The 20,631-nt window shown below is 41.7% G+C and overlaps 1 pseudogene; it reads right to left on the bottom strand.

Moving 5' to 3' along the window:
* Nucleotides 1–7,960: 7,960 nt before the first annotated feature.
* On the bottom strand, nt 7,961–8,480 carry LOC130039419 (26S proteasome non-ATPase regulatory subunit 10-like; annotated as a pseudogene).
* Nucleotides 8,481–20,631: the final 12,151 nt, after the last annotated feature.

Genomic DNA, 20,631 nt, shown 5'->3' with positions numbered 1-20,631 from the left:
TTTCCATCATAACATCTCTCTCTCTCCTCTTACCATGGCAACGAAGAGGTCCTAGGAAGACCAGACATAGAGCAGAGCCCACCGGCCAGCTGATGATGAATGTGTAATATAAAAGGGAAACAAGCACTTGTTAAGTCACCAAGATGTTTTGAAGGCAGCTTATTCTCACCATAGCATAACCTAAATCATAACAGAGGTAAGCATTTTTGGCTCAAAACAGATTTTTTTTCTGAAAAACACAGTCATATGTGGCATTTTGAGTAACAAATTAAGGGCTTGTTTTCATTGGGTTTTGCAATTATCCTGCATCTGTTTCTCTATATCACACATAGGAAGTCACCCAGCATTTGTCTTTCTTCTTTTTGACTCATTTTATTTAGCATGGTCCCTTTCATTTTCATCCATGTGGAAGCAAAAGGCAGTATTTCTTTTTTTCTTATGGCAGGGTACCATCTCATTATATATGTGTGTGTGTAATATATCTTGCATCTTCTTTATGCATACATCTGTCATTGGACACTTAATCTGCTTCCATGCTTTGGCTATTGTCGTGAACAGTGCTGCAATGAACATAGCAGCATATGTATCTTTTTGAAGTAGTGGTTTTATAGTCTTCTGGTAAATATCCAGAGCTAGGATGACTGGATCATATAACATTTCTAGTTTAGTTTAGTTTATATTCTTCAATAAAGGCTTCTGACTTCATTTTCTTTATATAAATCAAATTATATTAGGTTTAGTCATAGTTTTACCTTTTATTTTTCTTTTTATTAAAGCATCGTGATTTACAAAGTTATTCAGTGTTGAGTTTCCATCATCCACCTCATCACCAGTGTCAACTTCCCTCCACCAGTATCCCCAGATCCCTTCCAACTTCTAGACATGCACATTTTGTTTTATTAGTGAAACACCATGAGATACAGTTGTAGACTTACAAGTTTTTGTGCTTGGGTTTCAGTTATACAATGATAGAGTACCCATCCCACCACCAGTGCCCATTCTCCACCGCTACCAATCCCAGTATCTCTCCCAACCCCCCATCCCCCATCCCACCCTGCTTTTGTGGCAGAGCACTTCCTTTTGTTCTCTCCTTTTGGGTGCTGTGGTTTGCAGAAGAGGCATTGGGTGGCAATCATGTTCGGTCTACAGTCTACTTTCAGCATGCATCTCCTGCCCTGGGCGGATCTTCCCAGCACCCTTTATTTGGTGCTTCCTTCTCCATCTGAGCTGCCTTTACCCATAGAGTGTGCAGCTGGTCTCAAAGCCATGGAGTGAACCTCCTGGTATTTATCACAACTGTTCTTGGATGTTAGTCTCTTATTTTGTTACTTTATGTTACCCAAATGAATGTAATCTTTCTATGTCTATCCCTCTCTTTCCAGTCGACATGCACATTTTTAAGTTTGGTTGTACTTTGGATCTCAGGGTGGAATGACCTAGACTCTAAGCCCTACTTTCAGATTTGGATGTACAGCTATTTTTTTTAATTAGTGAAACACCATGAGGTACAGTTGTAGATTTACAATTTTTTGTGCTTGGGTTTCGATTATACAATGATCAGATACCCATCCCTCCACCAGTGCCCATTTTCCACCACCATGGATAATATCCCCCCACCCCCATCCCCCCATCCCCCCCTGCCTCTGTGGCAGGGCAATCCCCTGTGTTCTCTCTCTCCTTTTGGGTGTTGTGGTCTGCAAAAGAGGCATTGAGTGGCAAACATGTTCAGTCCATAGTCTACTTTCGACATGCATCTCCCCTCCTGGGAGGATCCTCCAAACACCCTTTATTTGGTGCTTCCTTCTCTATCTGAACTGCCCTTTTCTCTAGGATACCCGGCTGGCCTCTAAGTTATGAAGTAATGCTCCTGGTGCTGATCTCAGCTATTCTTGGGTATTAATCTCATATTTTGTTACTTTATATTCCCCAGATGAGTGCAATCTTTCTATGTCTATCCCTCTCTTTCTGACTCATTTCGCTTAGCATGATACTTTCCATATTGGATGTACAGCTATTTTATCCCTCTCTCTATACCACATATGTACCTAAGGCCATTGACCCTTGCCCTCTGCTGCTTTTCATGCAGTGCTCCTCTTCTTACGTATCCCCTCGATTTCATTCCATCCTTATCCTTCTCCTTCCGATACTGTGGGGTAAAGGATGTTCTAGGCATCTACCCATTTTTAATTTTTTTAATTGAGTGCAACACAATTACAAAGCTGTTCATGATCGGGTTTCAGTCATACACCGATCCAACACCCATCTCTCCACCAGTGTCCATTTCCCACCACTGGTGACCCACGTTTCCCTTCCCCCCACCCCCACCCCCAGCCAGCCTCTATGGCTCTAGGGCAGGCAATTTCCTTCTTTCTTTCTCTCTAAAACCTTTCATTCCCTTGTCCAGTTATTCTACATACCACAGACCAGTGAGATTGTATTTTCAATTGCTTATATAATTAATAGATTTTTTTTACTGTGCTCAAGGGATCTGGGGGTCATTCCCAGCAATACTTGGCCAGTTCAATGCTGAGCTGACATGGTAGTGCAGCTCAAACCTTGCTGGGCTTGGGACCACCAGGGCCACCCCACCTGTGATTAGGGGCACCCAGTGTCATACTCAGCAGTATCTGGGGGAGGAGCACATGGGGTCCGAATGTGAATGTAAGACCCAGCACATGATCAGGTGATAATCCCCCTGCTGAGCCATTGACTAACCCTATAATATTTTTAAATCCTTTTTCATCCATTTTAACAGATCCATTATTAATGAATTAAATTAATCTATTAAAATCCATTTGAAATATTTTAAAGAGCACTTATCTTGAGGCAGACACTTTTCTTTCTTCAAATATTTATTCCTGTAACTTTTTCTACTATGGCAGTACAAATGTAAAAATGAGCATGTGGTTTAATAAAATGTCTCTTACATTAATCTATTACGCATAGGAGAAATCATTCTCAAACTTAATTATCAAGTGATTTTTGCCACCATGCATGGCATATTGCTAAGTTTGACTCCTTTAACCTACTGCTGTCATAAATAACATATATAAATGTGCAAACTCTAAACCTCCCTTGCATTTCTTGAAGAAATTCTACTTAATTATGTAATTTTGATTGAATATTCTGTTGGATTTCAAAGGCAAATTTTGCTTAGGATTTCTGCATATGATCTCAAGGTGAGGTCAGTCAAATGTTCTGCATCTATGTGGTAATTTTCTGACTTTTCAATCTGCATAATTCTAGCCTCGAAAAATGAGTTTGGACATTTTTTATATTGCTTTGCAATTGGTTGCAGAGCGTGAAAGCTTGAGCTTGAAGGCTTGAGAGAAATTACTCAAAAAATAGCACCTGAGTATAAAATTATCTGCTTGTGTCTTTTTTAGTTTTCTTAACATCAGAGTTGTCAAAAATGGACTAATTGGAGGGCGTCTTAAAAGAATAAAATGTGTGTTCTTTTTATCAACTCTATAATGTCTAGAAAAATAGTATTAACATTATGTTGTACTTTTATATTTATTTGAACTACTTTTAGATTTTTACTTCTCTTATTATGTTGTAGATTTTAGTGCTTAATTTCATTATCTTTGCTTCTCTAAGAAATGCATTCAGTGTGTTTTTTTCTGTTTGTTTTTCTTTTTTGTTGTTTTTATATAGTCCCTGTGAGATTACAAAATTATTCATGATTGTGTTTCAGGAATACTTGTTTCAACATTAATCCCTTCTTCAGTGCCCATTTTCCTCCATCAATTTACCCCCTTCCTCCATTTGCCCCGCCCCACCCATTCTTTGTGTTTTTTTCAAGTTTTTATGGGGGTAGCACCTACATTTTGTTCTTTTATAGACCTAAACTGACCCTAAAATTTGCTTTCTTTTCCTCTTTATTGCAAGAGTAATTTAAATTTTTGGCCACTCGTGGCGATGCCCAAGGGCAGGCAGATGGTGCCAGGACCTTATGCATATAAGCAGGTGATCTACCTATGGGAAACCTCCCTCCTTGTTATTAATTTTTTAAAATCCTATTAAAAGGCCCTCCTGTTGATCGTCGATTTGCTCGAGCGGGCCCAGTAACGTCTCCATTGGAGACTTTGTTGTTACTGTGTCTGGCATATCGAATACTCTCGGTAGCTTGCCGGGCTCTCCGAGAGGGGCGGAGGAATCGAACTCGGGTCGGCCATGTTGGCCGCTTGTAAGGCGAACGCCCTATCCACTGTGCTATTGCTCCAGCCCTATTATATGACCAGAAAATGTGGCATGTGATTTCTGCTGGGGGGGGGGGGGGATTTATTAGTATGTATTTTGAAATAAAATCCTATTATATGACCAGAAAATGTGGCATGTGATTTCTGCTGGGGAGGGGGATTTATTAGTATGTATTTTGAAATAATATTATGTGCTGTTTGTTGGTTATGAAAATATAAGCTTCATAAATGTTCAATTAAAAGCTCTCAATTCCGAGAGAGAGAGAGAGAGAGAGAGAAGAAGGGTGCCTGCCATACTACCATAGAGGCAGGCAGAGGATGGGGGGTGGGACACTGGTGCTGGGAGATGTACACTGGTGGAGGAATGGGTGTTGGAATACTATATGACTGAAATCCAATCATGAACAGCTTTGTAAGTATCTATCTCACAGTGATTCAATTAAAAAGAGAAAGAAAGAAAGAAAGAAAGAAAGAAAGAAAGAAAGAAAGAAAGAAAGAAAGAAAGCTCTCCATATCAATGGTTTTGTGCTTTTACTATACTTTGGGAAGGAAAACTGCATTAAATTCTACCAATGTCTACTATCTTTGGCTTCTATTAGATGTCTCTTTAAATAATTCAAAATGACTTGTTCATAGCTGCTATGTTTTCTTAAAGTATCAGTAGGAACTATTTACTCCTTTACTACTTTGACATTTAATTTTATATTACTATTTATGTATTTTTCTTCCACTTTAGCATTTAATGAAATATATTTTTATCCATGATTAGTTTTTCTTTATTCTATGCTATTTAACTTTAAGGTCATTTGTGATAAACAGCTTACATCTAGATTTTTACTTTACTTTTTCAGTTACACCTGGTGATGCTCAGGGATTACTCCTGGCTCTGGATTCAGGAATCACGCCTAGGGGTTGGCGGTTGGGGGACCATATGCCTGGGGTCAGACCCAGGTTGGCTACGTGCAAGACAAGCACACTACCACTATACTGTCTCTCCAGACACTCTTCTTTATTTGTAATTTTTATTTGATTTAGTTATCATGATTTACAAAGTACTCATAGTTGAATTTCAAAGATAAAATTTTCCTACTCTTATCCAATCACCAGTGTCAGCTTCTCTCCTCCAATGCCCCAGTCTTTTACTCTCTTACTCCCCAGTCGGCCTCCTTGACAGACACATTTTATAGTTAGGTTATTGTATTGTGAATCTCCTTTCAGTGTTGTTGGTTCTATGGTTTAGATATCAAATTGCAGTCACGTCTTCACTACCAGTGTGTCCCCTGTCCCTGTTACCTTCCACCAGCCTCTTCTTGCTTTCTCCACTTCAGTTTCTTTCTTTCCCTCTCCTCAGTACTATAGCCCAGGTTTCAGAGTAATCTAGGCATTCCCCACTTTGATGCCTTGAATTCCCTGTCCTGTTACTCCCTATACTACAGATAAGTGAGTCCATCTGGTATTTTCTTCTTTTTTTGTTTTATCTGACTTTTAAAAAATTTTTTTTATTAGTGAAACACCATGAGGTACAGTTGTAGACTTACAAATTTTTGTGCTTGGGTTTCTGTTATACAATGATCGAGTACCCATCCCTCCACCAGTGCCCATTCTCCACCACCAATGATCCCAGTATCCCTCCCACCCACCCCCTTCCACCCCATCCCACCCTGCCTCTGTGGCAGGGCATTCCCTTTTGTTCTCTCTCTCCTTTTGGGTGCTGTGGTTTGCAAAAGAGGAATTTTTGAGTGGCAATCATGTTTGGTCTATAGTCTACTTTCAGCATGAGTCTCTCATCCTGGGAGAATCCTCCCAACACCCTTTATTTGGTGCTCCCTGTTCTATCTGAGCTGCCTTTTACCTTAGCATGTGCGGCTAGCTTATTCTTGGGTGTCAGTCTCCTATTTTGTTACTTTTATGTTCCCCAGATGAATGCAATCTTTCTATGTATGTCCCTCTCTTTCTGACTCATTTCGCTTAGCATGATACTTTCCATGTAGTACCACTTGTATGTAAATTTCATGACTTCATCTTTTCTAACAACTACATAGTACTCCATTGTGTAGATGTACCAAAGTTTCTTTAGCCAGTCATCTGCTCTCAGGCACTCAGGTATTTCCCAGTTTCTAGCTATTGTAAACAGTGTTGCAATGAACAAACAAGTTCACTTTTTGTCACTTTGACTATACTTTTTAGCCTCTCTGGGATATATTCCCAGGAGTGGTATTGCTGGGTCAAATGGGGGCACAATTTCTAATTTTTTGAGAATTGTTCATACTGTTTTCCAAAAAGGCTGAACTATTCAATATTCCCACCATCAGTGAAGAAGGGTCCCTTTCTCATCACATTCACGCCAACACTGGTTGCTTTTGTTCTTTTGGACGTGGGCCAGTCTCTGTGGTATGAAATGATATCTCATTGTTGTTTTGATCTGCATCTCCCTGATGATTAATTATGTAGAGCATTTTCTTATGTGCCTTTTATCAATTCGGATTTCTTCTTTGAGAAAGTTTCTGTTCATTTCGTCGCCCCATTTTTTTGATGGGGTTGGATGTTTTCTTCTTGTGGAGTTCAACCAGTACTTTGTATATCCTTGATATCAACCCCTTGTCGGATGTGTATTGAGTGAATATCCTTTCCCATTCTGTATTTTCTTCTTCTGACTCACTTTGCTCAACATGATATCCTCCAGTTCCACCTAAGTTATGGCAAATCATGTGATTTTGTTCTTCCTTGCAGATGCATGATATTCCATCATTTGTATATATATACAAATATATATACATTGTATATATATGAATACATATGTATATACATATATACATATACACACAAATCATTATCTACTCATCTATTGGACATATTCCATATCCTAGCTATAGTGCTAAGTGCTGTAATGACTAATGGGGTGCATGTGTCCTTTTCAATGGGTGTTTGTGTCCTGGGGATATATACCAAGGAGTGAAATAACCAGGTCATAAGGTAACTCTATTATTACTTTTTCTTAGACACCTCTACACTGCTTTCCTCGGGGGTTGAACCAGACAACATTCCACCAGCAGTGAATAAGAGTTCCCTTTTCTCCACATCCCCTTCAATGTAGATTGTTTCCAGTATTTCTTTAAAATTCTTTTATTAAACTTTAGTGCTGATTAATGTAAAACTGGGTAACACGTGTCCTTGAACTTAAAATTTGTTCCTTTAAGTTGTATCATTTGTCCTATAACAAAAATAAACTGTACTGTTGCAAAACAGAACTATATAACTATATATATAAAACTATATATAACTATATATAACAATATATATATGTCCTCTAACTAAAACTAGATAGTGGGGACAACCAGAAAACACTTAAAGTAAAAATAAATCCAAATAACTTAACTTTCCACCATTTTCTTGAGTATTGAGCTCAAACCACCTAGCAAAGGTGTCTTTTCTTCTTTATTCTCAATGTAAATACTGGCTTCATGAGTCACCAGCAGTTTTGCTTCTTCCACTCTCTTCTCAGCACAGTGGGTAGGGCGTTTGCCTTGCACGCGGCCGACCGGGGTTCGATTCCTCTGTCCCTCTCAAAGAGCCTGGCAAGCTACTGAGAGTATCCTGCCCACACAGCAGAGCCTGGCAAGCAAGCTCCCCGTCGTGTATTCAATATGCCAAAAATAGTAACAAGTCTCATAATGGAGACATTACTGGTGCCCGCTCGAGCAAATCAATGAACAATGGGAGGACAGTGCTACAGTGCTACACTCTCTTCTCATCACAGGCTAAGTGTCCTTGGCTGTGGCCCAATGCATTGCTGTGGTCTTGTAATGGTCCTTAGCATTTATTTTCCAGTAACATGACAGGGGTCTCAGGCCCATTTTGGGAGGCTGCATAATGTAAGGGAATACATTGTGAATGACAGGATTCACTTGAGTACCTTTTCCCAGAAGAGCATTTACAATATCATCCCAGCCAGCAGAAGCTGCAATGTAAAGACGAGACCAGCCTACATCATCTTTATTATTTACAGGCACTCTGAGTTGCAGCAAGAATTCAGCTATGTCTGTAGGGCCAACTGAGCACGCCCAATGTAATACAGTTCTGGTATCCTTAGCCTGAGCTGTCCATGCAACCTCAGAGGGCCTGACACCATCAACTGCAGAAAGACAGGAGCACTACTGTCCCTGGTCTGTTTTAGTAGCCAGGGATTTATCGGCCAGAATCCTCTTCTTTAACTCCTCCAGCTGTCCAATAAAGGCCAGGTTGCATGCAGATCATTAAGTTTGACACACACACCACCATTTTTCCTTCCCAGGAATTCCTATTTCCAGTTTTTTTTTTATATGTGCCATTTACACTGGTGTGAGAAGATATCTCATTGTCAACTTAAAAAAAATTTTTTTGACTTCTCCAGATGGAACCCCAGTGACCATGAGTCTCTACAAGCATAGCTTGGGTACGCAGGAACCAGGACATTTCCTCCAAACTGCAATGGGGCCTGCCCAGCTCCCAGGAAACCTCTGATTCCGGAAGTTACGCCCAAAACCCACCCCCAGGGCCATCTTTACAGCACACAGCAGCAAAGAACACCGCTGGAGGGCACCACAGCTCCCGGAGAATGCTCCAGGTCCCAAACAGAGCCCATCTCACCGGGAGGTCCCAGATGGGGTAGGTGCCGCATCCCGCCTTCTCCACATGGAACCCCGGTGACCATGCATTTCTACAAGCATAGCTCAGGCATGCGGGAATCAGGACATTTTTTCCAAACCATGCAGCCGCTTACGCAGTCGCGCGACATGTCCTTATATATACAAAGTGATCAATGCAAAGTAAATCAACCAACGTTTCTCCCTGAAAATCAGGCTTAACTCTTTTGCAAACCACAACACTCAAAAGGAGAGAGAGAACAGAGGGGGAATGCCCTGCCACAGAGGCAGGGTGGGATAGGGGGTATGGGGGGAGGGAGGGATACTGGGATCCGTGGTGGTGGGAAATGGGCACTGGTGGAGGGATGGGTATTTGAAATAATAAATAAATAAATTTAAAAAATTTTTTTGAATCACAATTACAAAGTTGGTCATGACTGTTTTAGTCATGTAATGTTCTAACACTCATCCCTTCACCAATGTATATTTTTCATCACCAATGATCCCAATTTCCCTCTCATTCCGCCTCCCCTCTCTCTATGACAGGCTCTCTCTCTCTCTCTCTCTCTCTCTCTCTCTCTCTCTCTCTCTTTCTCTCAGGGCCTTATGGTTTGCAATACAGATAATGAAAAGTTATCAGGTGTATCCCTTTACCTATTTGCAACACTCAGTTCCTGTCCAAAATAATGATTTCCAAGTATTATTGTCATATTGGTCCCTTCTCTATCCTAACTGCTCTTCGCCCCACACACACTCTTGTGGCAATCTTTCAACCATTGACCAATCCTCCTGGTCCCTACTTAACCTGGCCTTGGATATTAGTCTTATATTACCTTGTACATGTATATATATTTATATCCCACAAATGAATGCAGTCATTCTATATCTGCCCCTCTCCTTCTCACTCATTTCACTCAGCATGATACTCTCTATGTCCATTCATTTATAAACAAATTTCATGACTTCATTCTTCCTAACAGCTGTGTGTAGTATTCAATTGTGTATATATACCATAGTTTCTTTATCAAGTCATCTGTTCTCAGGCACTCAGCTTGTTTCCAGATTCTGGCTATTGTGAATAGTTCTGCATCTCATTGTCACCTTGATTTAAATTTCCCTCACAATAAATGATTGTGAGCACTTTGTCATGTGCCTATTGGCCATCTATTTGTCTTCTTCAAAGAAGTGCCTGTTCATTTTATCTGCCCATTTTGGATAGGGTTTTTTGAGTTTTAGGTTAATCTCCACGAGTTCTTCATATATCTTGGGTAGAAAAGCCCTATCTGACGTGGTGAGTGCTCTCTTTCTTATTTTTTAAATGGGTGTGTGGATGGGGCTGGAGAGATAGTACAGGGGTTAAGTCTCTTACCTTTCATGTGACTATCCTGTTACAATCCCTGACACTGCACATGGTCCCTTGAGTGCTACCAGGAGTGATCCCAGCAACAATCCAGTAGTAAGTCCTTTACACACCAATCACCTGGTGTGACTAAAAATCAACAGCAAAGAGATATATTGGACCAGGCATGTGGTATCACAGTGGAGTATATGTGTTTTATGTGTGAGAGACTCTGGGATCCATCCCTGCCCCCACTAAATAAATTCATTAATTACTTAGCCTGTCTGTATTTAATGTAGCTATGAATATTCTTGAATTTACTCCTGCCTTCATACTTCATCTTTTTCATTTGCCATAACATAGACTTTTTTCTCTTTCTCACCTCGCCCATTGCTATGTTGACTAGTTTGTGTTCTAGTTAATTTGTGTCTAGTGACTAAAAATGGCCATCACAGTTTTAGTTTGCTACTCCAGACTTAGTTTTTAACAAATGTATTTTTTAATTACAGCATTTTTTAATATCCAAAGGTAATCTGTATCTAAATACTACTCCTGAGCAAGATGAAGACTTCCCTTTTTTCCTTTTTCCTTTCTCTCTATTCTTTTTCATATATTGGGTTTTAGATCCTGGATTATAATGGCAGTTGTCACAGCAACAGCAGCATTTTCCTTTTGCATCCACAATCACACCCAATTGGCCATAATTTTTTCCTAAATTTTCTTCCCGCTCATATTCTACGCCACGTCTTTTCCTTTCTCAGCTTACATTTTTCATTCTGCTGGCGTATATCTTAAAGAAATACTTTTAAAGTGCTTCCACGAGTGTCTGCATATCCAAAAACCACTTTACTTTGGATCAGTGGTTTGCCGAGTCACAGGGTTCAAAAGTCAAAATCGCTTCCTTCAATTGTTCAAACAGATGTGATGAGGGGGAAGGGAAGAAAAGAAAGGAACCATTTATGCAGGGTGTCCCATTCTACCAGCTACTGTCACTAGGCTCATTGCTTTCTCACTATTACAGCCCTGAAGTGCAGATATAGTTTGCTGTTTTACATAAGTGGAAACAAAAGCTCAGAAGGTGTTCTGCAGAGATACACAGCAAATGAAGCAAAGATACTTTCAGTTCAATGTTGTTGACCTTCAAAATCCATGTTTCGAGTCCAGACCACTGCTTCCTAACAGAAATACAATGCAAATTATGTAAGTAAATTCAAATTTTCTTGCAGTGAGAGGTCTTGGAGGGAGGGGGGAGCTGGGTCACACCTGGTGGTGCTCAGGGATCACTCCTGGCAGCGCTAAGGTGGTCATTAAAGTGGGGTCACTGCATGCAAGGCAAGCATCTCAAAAACTGCACTATCTCTCTGGTCCTCTAGTGGTCAATTAAAAAAATCATTTTAATGGCACTTTAATTTAGTACCGTCTATCCAAAATATTGTATAGATATACAATCATCTGCAAAGTAATTATCAAGGAGACATATGACTTTCTTCCTTCCCAATTCTTTAAAATCTGGTGTGTAATTTACCCACTCAGCTCCTCTCCGTTTGATTAGCTATATTGTGCTCACTCACTCCTTAGCTATGTGGGGCTAGTAGCCATTGTACTGGGGGCACTCCAGCTCTAAGCCATACTGCTTTCAAGGCAAGTACTTCCTAACACTAACACAAAGTGTCCTGAGTGGGTAATTTTCTCCAACCCTGTTAGACTTGAGGAAGACTCTTCCTGGAAGTAATTGCTTGCCCTTTTTTTCTCATCACAGATACACAAATGTCTCTCTTCAGTCCTTGTCCTCATTATATAGCACAGCCTGTCCTGGACTGAAAGTCAGAAACGCTTCCTCAAAGCCAATGTTCACATATTCAAAAGACAGATTTGAGATTTCCCCCATGTGATGCCAGCCCATGTGTATATTTCTATAGACGGATTACTTCCTTTTCCAGGCAAATACTTGGCCTGACATCAGACCAGGCTTTTTATCGCTCTTGGGACAGCACTCAAGCTGGGGCAAGCGTTGGATAGTTTCCTTTATTCATCCCCAAGAGTGTTATGAGAAGGAAATAATTCAGTAATTTATGTTAAATCTTTGAAGTATATGCCATTTCATGCTCTTTTCTGTCAATGTTTCCACCAAAATTAATCTCTCAGATCCCTCACAGAAGTTCCCCAGAGCCTCATAACTCCAGCAGTATCAACAACTTAGAGATTGGAGTTTGAAATAATGAAGGATCCCTCCGTCAGTGGTACAAGGAGCAGGTTGATAGGAGGGAACACTGGAGATTGAAGAGTAGCATTTGGAAGCTCCAAATTGCAGTTTGACTCACATGACTGACAGCAGAGAAGAGCTGCTAAAAACCCAGCCGGAAACCCTTGGGATCCACATCTCACATCTCTGTCTTCCTTATGAGCTGTAGGATCGTGGGCCAGTCACCTAATATCCACTCGTTATTTGCTTATTTCCTTCATCTCAATCTGAAGTTCTTAAGGCCTACTCCTGTGGGTTGTTGGGATCGCAAAAAAAGAAGCGTTCAAAGTTTCAGTGTCTCTCTCCATGGAAGGGAGCTGAGAAATGATTTTAAAGAGATAACATTTTATCATTTTCAGCTTGACTGGGGTATAACTGACAAATAAAATGATATAATTTAAGGGTACAATGTGATGATTTGGCATATGCATATTTATGAAATGATTGACACAATCAGGGCAATTAATACATCCATAAAATCACATTCCTACCATGGTGCGTGTACGTGCTTGTTTATGGTAAGAATGCTTAGAGCCTCCTGTCTTGATTTTCAAAAATACAATGTGCAATTTTTAACCATAGCTATCTCACTGTGCATGATATCACCAGAACTTATTCATCTTCTCACTGAAGCATCAAACCCTATGACCAGCATCTCCCCATTTCTCTGTCCCTGAACGGACCCCTTCTACTCACTGTATTCATAGATTTGGGTCATTTATTTTTTTATGCCATGTATAAGTGATAGCACAGAGGTAGGGCGTTTGCCTTGCGCACAGCCAGCCTGGACAAGCCGGGTTCGATTCCTTCACCCGTCTCGAGAGCCCAGCAAGCTACTGAGAGTATCTCGCCCCTATGGCAAAGCCTGACAAGCTACCTATGATGTATTCAATATGCCAAACACAGTAACAAGAAGTCTCAAAATGGAGACGTTACTGGGCCTGCTCAAGCAAATTGATGAACAACGGGAGGGCAGTGATACAGAGATGTATAAGTGAGAGCACATGCTATCTGTACCTCTCTGGCTAATTTCTTTTAATGCAATTTAATGTTTTATATGTTGATTTGAAAGCAACGACCTTCAAACTTATGTTCAAATGCTGATTCTCTTGCCTCCTAGATTGTTCTCTAAGACTCAGTTTTCTTTGGCTGGAGCAATAACACATCAGGTAGGGCATTTGCCTTACACTCAACCAACTCAGGTTCTATTTCCAGCATCCCATATGGTCCTCCAAGCACCACCAGGAATGATTCCTGAGTGCAGAGCCAGGAGTAACCCCTGAGCATTGCCGAGTGTGACCCAAAGATGCAAAAAAAAAAAAAGATTCAGTTTTCTTGACTCAAACCTGATAGATTCCAAGTCTTGGACTTAAAAGGTTGTGCTTAGAATTGCATAAAGTCCAATATGAGCCACACACTGAGTACTCTCTCAATAATAACCCTTGCGGTGGTAGATTAAAGTACTGCCATAATGAGAGTATTTGTATCACAATGTTTGAGGACTGATGCACAATGTCTAATGCTCTAGCAGTTTAAACTTTCAGAGATACTATATCAATAATATCTGGTTACCTTTGGACAGAAAGGCATTTTGTTTATCTGGAAGGATATGGATGAGGTCAATGGCAGAGACCCAATAAAAACTGTAAGACAGGCTCAATGGTAAGTTGTGTATGATCAATGCCTATAGTCTCAAAGCAAAGCTGGTCCAAGCTTTTTTTTTTTTTTTTTTTTGCTTTTTGGGTCACACCCGGCAATGCACAGGGTTTCCTCCTGGCTCTGTGCTCAGGAATTACCCCTGGCGGTGCTCAGGGAACCATATGGGATGCTGGGAATCGAACCCGGGTTGGTTGCGTGCAAGGCAAACACCCTACCCATTGTGCTATTGCTCCAGCCCCTGGTCCAAGCTTTTGACTCACCTAACACGAACCATCTGTGTCCTCAATCCTCACACCTTCTCATGTGTCCCTATACCTTCCAGTTCTTGTGTGGCATCATCTTACATCACTCAGGGTGTTTTATATCCTAGTCTCTTAGCTCCCAAGGTTAGCTTAACCCCTTTGCTCTCCATTGACCCTGGTTGTCCTTAGCATTATATGGGCCCTGGGTGGATTTTCCTTCAGCATCCTTATTTTTAAAAATGCTATTCACTCGAGCAGAGCAAAATATAGCCCCATATTACCTGGGCCGCAGGAAAGGAGGATGAGAAGGCTGTGGGATCAGAGGAGTCTCTTCTCTTGGCTTAAGTGAAATTTGTGGCACCGATGAGCAAATCTAGACATGGAAACTGATTTTCATCTATCTACCATGTGTTTCCTATTTCTGTGGCCCCCGGCATCTTGAAGATAATGCCATTCGCTATGACAATGCCTCTAGCAGAGGAGCAGCTTGTTAGAGAGCAGTGACAGCAGGGTATACATAAACCGCCTGATGAAAACCAAGGTCCTCCAAATAGAGGACTTCCTCCTGGGAAATTAGGGCTGGCGAGCTCAGGACTACACTCCATATGCCTTGTCTGCCACAACCACCACTGACAACATGTCCCTACTCTCTCCAGGGTGCAACTCCCCCGACTGTTTACCTTTGATCTCATTTCTCTCCAGCTTGTAATGTCATTTGTGCTCTCTCTTCTTCTGTACCTTGTTCACTTCATTGATCATCTGACGAATATCTTAACCCTATGGAAAATATATATTCTTCCCTGTTCTCAAATTGGTCTTCCTGGTCCACCCACATTAAAATCATGCATGGTGATTAACAATTGAAATGCATATTTCTAAGTGCCTCCCAGTATTTTGAGTGAAATCTTCTTGTGTACTAAACTCAGGCACTGGACCTGTGAAATGATTACCCCCAGAGATTATGGACATAAGTGTATGAGTGTGTCAACCATCTAAATGGAACTCCCTAGTCCTGCGGTTTCCTCTGGTTGCGTCTACTTTTCTCTGGTATCAGAATCCCTTTACATCATCAATTATGTCTATACAACACCTGTCCACATGCATCATTAATTAGATGAGGAAACAATAACTGCTTTGAGAGGTTTGCCCTCTAACTTTTGCTGAACCGCAGTCATTGAATTCTCATCCACCTAATAACATTTCAATGCAGTGTCATCCAAGTATAGTACCCCCAAGTGGCTCTTTCAAGTGCTCTCAACACAACCCTCTAGAAGAAGAACGTGGAGGATCCCCTTGGAGGTTTTCATGAGCTGAGACTTCTTGTGAAATTTCCCACTTCTGTCTATTTTCCATGATCGCACTTGACTCCATAGTCAAAATTTCCAAGAAGTGGTCTAGTAATGTGCAGGGTACAGAATCTCTAAGAAAATCTATCTATGTCATATTACTCATTCTCTACAACAGTGCTCTTCAGCACCAGCTGACAGTGGCATGAAACTGTGAACTTGGAGAGACTATTCAAGGACCTGGTCACTTTCATTAAAACCATTACAATGGCTAGTGTTGGCATAATTCTTCAAATGAATAAATCTATTCAGTCCATTTTCTCTCTACAATGCCTCCCCACCACAACCTGCAGGAACCTACTGGAGCCATGCTGTGCTCTAAAAGTGAATTGAAGCCCAATTGAGAACATCAGGATCAGAAATCTCAGGTGACTTCCAGATGGCTTGGAAGCAGGTTTCCAGCAGGAAATCCATTCAAAATTAATCAATGTGCTAGCACAGAAAGTTCATAATGGACAGAAGCACTGGGGCGAGGCCTCATCACCATGAACAATTAAGAATCTGTTACACTGATAGAAATACCAGAACCCAGAACTAAGCACATACAGTAACCCAGGAGGGCCAAAACTCATTATCGGAGTCCCTTCACTTTAGGGCTCAAAAGGACTGGCAAAGAAGTGAGATCTTTGTTTTCAGTGACTCAAAGAAGAGTGAAACTTATCCTAGGTGATTCTTAACTGTGAGATAGGCAGTCTTTGACGACACTGCAAACTGAATTCCTCTGGGAAGGTGAATATATATTTTCACTGGATGCAAAAAAAATTGCTATGGCTCCAGGCAAGAAACAAAGAATAAGCTTATTTTATTTAAACCCAGCTGCAGTACACATGTGTACAGATGAACAAACTCTGCTCCAAATATACTATTTTGCCAGGAAATGCAGAGGGGGTGAAATATAATTAAATATGAGAGCACAAATGTATCAGCATGGCCAGATGATCAATTTCTCGCACCTCCTCTGGTTGAAGTCTTTGGCTACAGAGATGGGTGAGACAAAGGATGTGATCCTGTACCATCCCAAGTAAAACCTTACATGTGCAAGAAACTCTACGTCTGATATAGCCCTTTTATTTTACTTACCAAAGTGGTTGCAAGAATTAAATCAGAGAAAGCAAGAAATTCTATCTTCATTTTCAGCATCACCATAATCTACAGTAGTTCAATTTCATAATATTTCATCCAGGATAATGTATTCTGGAAATGCTCCACTCTTAATCTTCATTCCACCCCAACAATTTTAAACGTGAGAAAGGAGAAATAAAAGAGAGAGGGGGACATAGAAATAGAGAGAGGATAAAGAAGACAAAGAAAGGAATAGAGTGGTAAAGGGAGTGGGAGAGAATGAGAACCATCGCAGGAGGAGAAGAGAGAGGATGAGTTCACCATAGGGAGAGCATCACTAATGAGGGAAGCACAAATCAAAACCACAATCAGATATCACCTGACACCTATTAAGATAACTGCCTCTTTTTCAATAAGTGAATGGACTATGCATTAATCCACGGTACCATGCCTCCCTGGGAGAGAAAAGGTGTCGCTCCCTTCCTCCTTTTCCCCCAGGCAGTAAGATGGCAGCCACCTCGGAGCTTTTTGGAAAGCCAGGTATGAGCCGGCAGTGACGGGGCAACTACAACCTCATGGCAAAGGGGGCATTCCCAGCTCGTCCTTCATGCCCTATCGAGGTCACGAGTTGCTCCCCAAAAGTGGCTCTCCGACATGGCCATGGATCCAGAGGCATAGAAACCAATCTCGTAATTATCTGGCTCTTGGTAGAAATCCCTCCAGACTTAATTAGTAAAATATCAGAAATCTAAAATCGTGCAGCTGCAATTGCGGACATCATATGGTTCTCATAACCAACAATAAAAAAAATACTTCACAATGCTTTTTCAGCAGTTCTGATTGTTGGGTGGAAACTCTAAACAATAATGGTGCATCTTCTGTCGAAATAATGAATGGAATCAAAGTAGAGAGAGAGTCAAGTAGAAATTATCTGCCTCAGAGGTATTGGGAGGGGTGAGAGGGGGGTATATTGGGGTTCTTGGTGGTGAAAAATAAGTATTGGTGAAGGGAAAGGTGTTTGATCATTGTATGACTGAGACTTAAACCTGAAAGCTTTGTACCTTTTCCCACAGTGATTCAATAAATAAATATAACAACAAAAAAGTAGAAAAGACAGGGGGTATGGTGTCGCCAGCAGGTCAATCTGTACCTGTGAGGTGAGTGCATCAGCAGCCTAATGGCAACATCAGACTTTCAGATGCCCCAAAATTGCTGCTGTGCCTTTGGCCAGACCCCAAAAACTTGGGGCAAAGTTTGCCAAGAAAGTAAACGGCCAAAAGTTAGGTATGTGGGAAACACACCCACAAACTACCTCCGGCTCAGCTATATAATTGGAGGCATGGCCTCTCTGGTTCCTGATCAAACTGCTTAATGGCCATGATCCCAGAGTCTCAGAAACGAATCTCGGAACCCAAAGGCTTTTGGCAGAAATGCATCCTGTTCCTGCAATAGGTTACTGGCGCTGGGCAACTCCAGGTGGGAATAGGTTTTGTGCCTTGGCTTGTTCCCCTTGGTGGCCTAGTGACCACCATCCTCCAGAGGCCTCTGGACAGTCAGGTTTGAACCTGCAGTGACGAGACACACAGGGCCTCATCACATGGGGGTGGAGCCGACTCTTTCTCCCCATCCCAACGAGACCCCGAGTCGCCACCTACAAACGGCCTCTCTGGCTCCTGATCAAGCTGATTAATAGCCATGATACCGGAGACTCAGAAACAAATCTTGAAACCCAGTGACCTTTGGCAGAAATGCATCTGGACTGCATACAGGGTGGCTGCCGGCTCAGAACTTATTGGAAAGCCAGGTATGAGCCAGCGGCGATGGGGCAACTGCAGTCTCATGGTAAGAAGGGCGGTACTGGCTCGTCCTTCACACCCTACCAAGGTCACGAGTTGCCCCCCACAAGTGGCTCTCTGGCATGGCCATGGCTCCAGAGGCAAAAGGACTTAATCCAGAGCCCGGAAGCTTGCGGCAGAAAAGTGAATGGACCATGTGTTAAACTATGGCGTCATGCCTCCCCGGGAGGGAAAGGGTGTTGCTCCCTTCCGCCTTACCCGCCCCCCTCCCCGCCTGGCAACAAAGTGGCCACCACCTCAGAGCATATTGGAAAGCCATGTACAAGCCGGCGGCGACGGGGCAACTGCAGTCTCATGGGAAGGAGGGCGGTACCAGCTCTTCCTTCACGCCCTACCGAGGTCAAGAGTTGCCCCCCACAAGCGGCTCTCTGGCATGGCCATGGCTCCAAAGGACTTAGTCCAGAGCCCAGTAGCTTGCAGAAGAAAAGTGAATGGACCATGCATTAAACTACAGCACCATGCCTCCCTGGAAGGGAAAGGGTGTTGCTCCCTTCCACCTTTTTCCCCCCTGGCAGCAAGGTGGCCACCGCCTCAGAGCTTATAGGAAAGCCAGGTACGAGCCGGCGGTGACGGGGCACTGCAGTCTCATGGGAAGGGGGGCGGCACCAGCACGTCCTTCACGCCCTACCGAGGTCACGAGTTGCCCCCCACAAGCGGCTCTCTGGCAGGGCCATAACACCAGACACCCAGAAACCAATCTCATAATTATCTGGCTCTTTGCAGAAATCCCAAATCGTGGCCGCGTGACATTATATGATTCTCATAACCAGCTATAGAAAACAAAATATTTCACAATGTTTTTTCAATGATTCTGATTGTTTGGGGGGAAATTCTAAACAATAATGGTTTATCTTTTGTCGAAATAATGAATGTAATCAATGTAGAGAAGAGTTAAGTGGCAATCATCTGCCTCACAGGAATTTGGAGGGGTGGGGGGGAGGTATACTGGGGTACTTGGTGGTGAAAAATGAGTACTGGTGAAGGGAAAGGTGTTTGATCATTGTATGACTGAGACTTAAACATGAAAGCTTAGTGACTTTTCCCACAGTGATTCAATAAATAAATATAAAAAGAGAAAAATAAATTTAAAAAATTATGGTGGAGTTCATGCCCAATTCAATCAGCTAATCAATGGCTGAATAAATAGCAGTACTCCTACCAAAAAAAGTATAAAAGAGTGAGTAGTTTGGGGGCAGTGATGTGTTGCATGGTAACTATAGTTAACCATACTGTAGTGACTAGCTTCTTAAACGGTGTTTCACAAGCCTGTATAAGATCATGGAACTGAAAGCACCTGTGTGTAGGGGGAGTGATATTTTTGTTTTAAAATAAGTTTATGGGGTTAGAGAGATAGAACAGCGGGTAAGAGTCTTGTCTTACTTACGGCCACCCTGGGTTTGAGCCCCATCACCACATTTGGTCCCTTGAGCACCACCAGAAGTCATCCCTGAGTAGAATCACAAGTAATCCCTAAGCACAGCCAGATATAGGCCCCCTTCCAAGATAGAAAAGAAATTAAGTTAATTATGATTTATGACAACCTGGCAGGCTACCAAATGGAACCTGCCCACCTGGCAGAGTCTGGCAAACTGCCCGTGGCATACCCAATATGCCAAATACCAGTAACAATGATGGATCTCATTCTCCTAACCCTGAAGGAGCCTTGAATGTGGCATTTTTTAGAATCTCAGGGCTAGGACGAAGGAGACATTACTGGTGCCTGCTCGAGGCAATTGGCGAACAACAGGATGATCGTGATCGTGATTTATGAATGATAAATGTTTGGTTTGTATAACAATTTTATGTACCAATTTTATACAATTCTTATGCAAAAATTTTATTATGTTTTATATAAAATTTTCTCAAGTGGAAAGGGGTTGTAAGTGGAAAAATTTAAGAAGTGTACTGGCAGTAATTAAAGGTGGATGATCTTGGTCACACTTTGGTGGTGATGAAAGTGTAGTATCTTTGCACATCAAAACCTAGGAACTTAAACACAATATAACAATGTTACCTGCTTTACTGTATAGTTGAAAGCTGCTAAGAGAATATATTCTGCAC

Source organism: Sorex fumeus, unplaced genomic scaffold (assembly GCF_029834395.1).
Source record: "Sorex fumeus unplaced genomic scaffold, SorFum_2.1 ptg000086l, whole genome shotgun sequence".
NCBI classification, from domain to species: Eukaryota; Metazoa; Chordata; class Mammalia; order Eulipotyphla; family Soricidae; genus Sorex; species Sorex fumeus.
The sequence above is the reverse complement of the archived record's forward strand: the minus strand, read 5'-3'. Positions and strand labels throughout refer to the sequence as shown.